Source organism: Desmodus rotundus, chromosome 12 (genome assembly GCF_022682495.2).
Source record: "Desmodus rotundus isolate HL8 chromosome 12, HLdesRot8A.1, whole genome shotgun sequence".
NCBI lineage: Eukaryota > Metazoa > Chordata > Mammalia > Chiroptera > Phyllostomidae > Desmodus > Desmodus rotundus.
The window spans coordinates 72,250,684-72,255,188 of record NC_071398.1 but is presented as its reverse complement, the minus strand read 5'-3'; positions in this window follow the sequence as shown (position 1 = coordinate 72,255,188).

The window sequence follows — 4,505 nt, the reverse complement described above, 5'->3', positions numbered from 1 at the left end:
TCCTTGTCTCTGCTTATTGACCGGTTCTGGTGGTGAGAGGCAGCATGAATACGGACTTTTCTGGTTTCAGTATGAGAGACAGACAGTGGAAGAAATAGAAAAACAGAGAAAAAGAGACAGACTCAGTAACAGAGCAAGGAGCAAAGAACACATTGACATCCAAAGCAGCTCACAGTCTTGAGTTTTGTTAAATCCCTGTTTTTCACAGTGAAAGCAGGGAAGCATCAACCTTACACCTTTCTGTGGAGCATGTAGATTCTCTTTTGGTAGCAACCTACCCCACCTCCACCCCTAGGGTTGAAAGCTGTTATCCATTCATTCATTTACTCACTTATCCACTTAAAAATGGAATCCAGTGCCAGGATGCTGTCTTGGGGATACTGAGGTAAGTAAGACACGATCCCTGCCCTGAAAAGACCTCACCTGTGGGAAAGACACAGAGGTGAAGAGACTGCTGTCACATGGGAACGTAGAGTGCTATGGGAGGGCAGAGGAGAGGCGCCACCTCTTAGGCCTTGAGAGGAGGGAGAAGAGTCAGGGAAGACTTCCTCTAGGAGGGCAGAGAGGGCCCACCGCAGCCAGAGCTTGGGCGCCTGGGCTCTAAACCCCAGGTGGCCACTCCAGGAGGAAGTAAGATGGGGGCTGCCTCAGGAAGCACTATATTAAAAGGAGTTCCCAGCTTGTCCCCTAGCCCCCTGACTTCTGAATCCATCCAAGGTTGTCTGCTTTAAAGCCCATCCCTGTGTCCTGTCTTTCTCTCTGCCCAGACCTTATCATCCTCCTCCAACCCTATTCTTAAATACATCACATTTTACTCACTCCCTTACTCCCTCACATCAAATAGGTTTTGGGAATTTACTAAGCTATGCAGATGAAGCTAAAGTATCCACAAAGTACCCTGCTGACACACCCCACCTTTGAGCTGGTCCAGCTAAGAAACAGCTCATTTTCTGATGGACACACTAAGGCTAGACCCCCAAGAAGGAGACTAATTCTTCCACCTCTGTCATCCTTGGGCCTCTGGTCTTATCTGTACCTAGTGGCTCCTTGAATTTGTATCCTGTTTGGGGCCTCTGCCAAGCGTGTGGGCAGGATCATGTTTTGGGCAGAGCAGACCAGCGACTTAAGCAAACACCTCAAGGCTGGAGATAGAGAAGTCTTCACCACCAGCCCTGAAGTGGCAGGTTAGACCTGGCCCCATGGCTGCCAGTTTCATGAGTACGTGGGAACCGGAAGGGCTGTAGGGACTCCAGTAGAGGTGGATTCTTACCTCTCTCCTGAGGGAAGCCAGGGGCTCAGTGTCCCAGCTGGAAACATCTTAGGCTGGTTGGGAGACAGGGGAGACAAGGTGAGTAGGACTATGCCAACCTGGGTCCGGTCTTTCAACTCAGGGAACCTGAGCTCCTGCCATGTGCCTGGCATTGTGCCAGGAGCTGGGGACACAAGACCCATGAAAGCCAGTCTTTGGGAGGTCGAGATGCTGAAAGGAACAGGCAGAGGGAGACTCCGCAGCGCACACATAATGACAGAGCTGGGGGACAGTCAGTTGAAAGGAACCTAAGGGTGGATGCTGCAGTGTGAAGAGTTAGGACAGGACCCATCTGGAGAGTCAGTTCTGAGTTGGCCAAGACCCCCCAAGCATGTGAGGTCCTAGGAAAGGGAGTGTCGTAGAACCATAGAGTGGGGAGAAGAGGAAGGAGCCTAAGTGGTCATCTGAGTTACTTCTCTCCTTTCATACATGAGTAACCTGAGGCCCCAGAGACTGGAGGGACAGAGAATGACAAAGCTGAGTTCTTCCTCACCCTGGGCCCCCAGCCTATCCCTCCGGCCTGGCCCTGGAGGACAAACCAAGCCCTCTCACCACAAAGGTGGCAAAGGTTACTGGGGGACATTTCCAGCTCCCCATTCTTAGTATCACTCAATTGTTCCCAGAGACTTGGTACTCTCCTGAGGCGGGCATGTGCTAGCTGTAGGGCACAGCCGGCTTTGTTTGGGGAAAGGTCTGGGGGAAGCAGGTCTGCAGTGTCAGGGGCTGGGAGCCCAGCAGGATGCTGCTTCCTGGTGGGCTGGCCTGTGGCTTCCAGGCAGAGAAAGCGATTCTGCTCAGAAGCAGAAATGGGTGGCCTGGGTGAGGGTGTTCAAGGAGGTTCACACTGCCCTGGGAATGCTGAGAATGAAGCTGGAGGAGGGGAGGGGGTGAGTTCCAGGCTATTAGTGTTGACTGACAGCCCCCCTGGCTGCAAGGCTTTGAGGCCTTAATCCAAAGGGGCTGCCTGGATCCCCAATTCTGGGAGAACAGAGATAAGTGGAGAAATGTGGAGTTGATGATCCAGGGTTCCAGGGCCTCATCCTATCTCCAGGGTCTAGCTTGGGTAGCGCAAGATTTCAATCAGAAGGTGTTTTATGATCTCAGGGAAGTCATAAGAAAATGATACCTTCTCATTTCCTCTTTCTTATTCCACATTTGCCAAGGAAAGAGTAAAACGGGAACGTACGTATCAACCACCACCTGGTCCAGTCTGCCCAACTCTTCCCCCCAGTTGCCCCTGACCACGCAGGTCTCTCTTCTCTGAGTACTGACAGCCGTACTCTCTGTGCCCCGCTACCTGCCAAAGCTGAGGTGTTCTGGGCCTTCTAGGTTTTGTCTCCCAACAGATCTTTGAAGTCAGGGACTATGTCACATATACTTGAGAGGCATCAGAGTATAGTGGGAGGAACAGAATTTAGGCTGAAATCCTTACTCTGGGTTTGCTAGTCATGTGACCTCTTTGAGGTTTGGTTTGTTTATCTGTGAAAGGGGACACGTGGCAGAAAGGAAGTGCTTTTGTAAGGCCAGTCCCTTTCCTTCAGAGACATGCCGGTGTCCCTTGATGATTGCACATCCATTTGCTTCTCTCCATCGTCTTTCTGGTTCCCACTGCCTTCGGCCACACCCTAGCCAGGTGACACCCTTTCACATCCTGCACAGTGAACGACCCTTACCTCCTGGTTCCAGGGAACCAGGAGTGTTGAGGTCCCACCCACAGGTCTTGCCTTCACAGTCTCTAAGGGATGCAGCCAACTGGCAGAATGGGGTTGAGGAGGCTCTTTTCCTGAGCTGCTCTAGCAGAGCAAAACCCTCATAGCATTACCTGCCCTTGGGCCTTGGAACCCCAGCCCCTCTGCCCCTTCTGCCTCTGGGACGTGCCAAGTAGGGAGGGGGTGAGCGTGAGTGTGTGTGTGTCCACAGTGTGCATGCTGGACCAGAGCAGGCAGACTTTTCTAAAAGGGACTGGGATGTGGGGCATGTCTACACCCTCTTTTTCCTCCCTCCTCACCCCCACGTTTCCTCATGACCCTCTTGCCTGTGGTCCTTTGCCGGGCTCTGCAGCAGCTGGCCATCTGGTGGATGGGGTGAGCCCTGCTGGCTTCTAGGTCTGGGACCCTTCTGCCTGAGAAATAACCCAGACCCTCTAGGGCCAGACCCACAGTAAGGGTGGCAGCTTTAAAGAACAGTCCTGCTGCTGGAACGGTGCCCAGTTCAAGGGAGGCTGGAGGGGGATGTGTCTCTTCTGAGGTTTTTTTCCCCCATGGGCTATATCTGGAGGACTAGTCCAGGAATTTATCAGTGTCCCTCCCTGAAGTAAGCCTCCTATTACTGTGTGTGGGTTTGTTTGTTTGTTTTTTAACCTTTCAAGGTCAGGGCATTCCGCACCCTGATTCCTCCTTTTCTCTCCTCCCAGCAGCCTTGCCCAGGACTATTCACAAAGGTCTAAGGTGGATGCACGTTCCTGGGGACCCAGAGCTAAGCCCAGATGCTCTGGTTACAGAGTGTGCTCTCAGCCCCCTCAGCAGGGCCAGCAGTAGTGTCAGAACTTCCCCAGCAGACTTGCTGCTGCCCTTGGCAAACAGCCCCGACGGTGGCAGTGGTCATGTAGCTGGGTGCATGGTCAGGGATAAGTTGTCAGCCCTACAGAAGGGGCTTGTCCACTGTGCGTGAGGGGCTGTGACCAAACCAAGGCCTTAGCCTGGGACATACTTAGGGTTCCTGAGTCCCCTCAGCCCTCACTAGCCAGAACCCAATCTCTCCCTCTGAGAGTCACAGGGATGTGAGACATGCATGGAATTCCCTGAGCACGTGGTCCCTGTGGGAGGCTACAGGAGGGAACCAGGACGCCTTCGGGGTCTTCCTGCACAGCAGGCAGAAGGGGTTATGATGGAAGCTGGCTGAGTGGCTCTGGGGTCCAAGGTTCAAGAAGTTCATGTGCTAAGCCCTGGAGTACAGAGAACAGACACAAGCATGTTCTGAGGAGTCCTCGGGACGCCTTGGTTGGCTGGGGCTAGTTCCTGTCGGCCTCCTGGGCTGTGCTCTGGCCTGGCTTACAGAGCTGCATTGTTCCCCGGGAGCCTCTTAAGCATTTAGCTTGTCTCATCCTGCCAGTACATTCATTGGCTGTGATTCCCACTGAAGACATCTTAGGGGACAGGCAGAGCGCCAGGCTTTCGGGCAGGACACCAACTCCTCC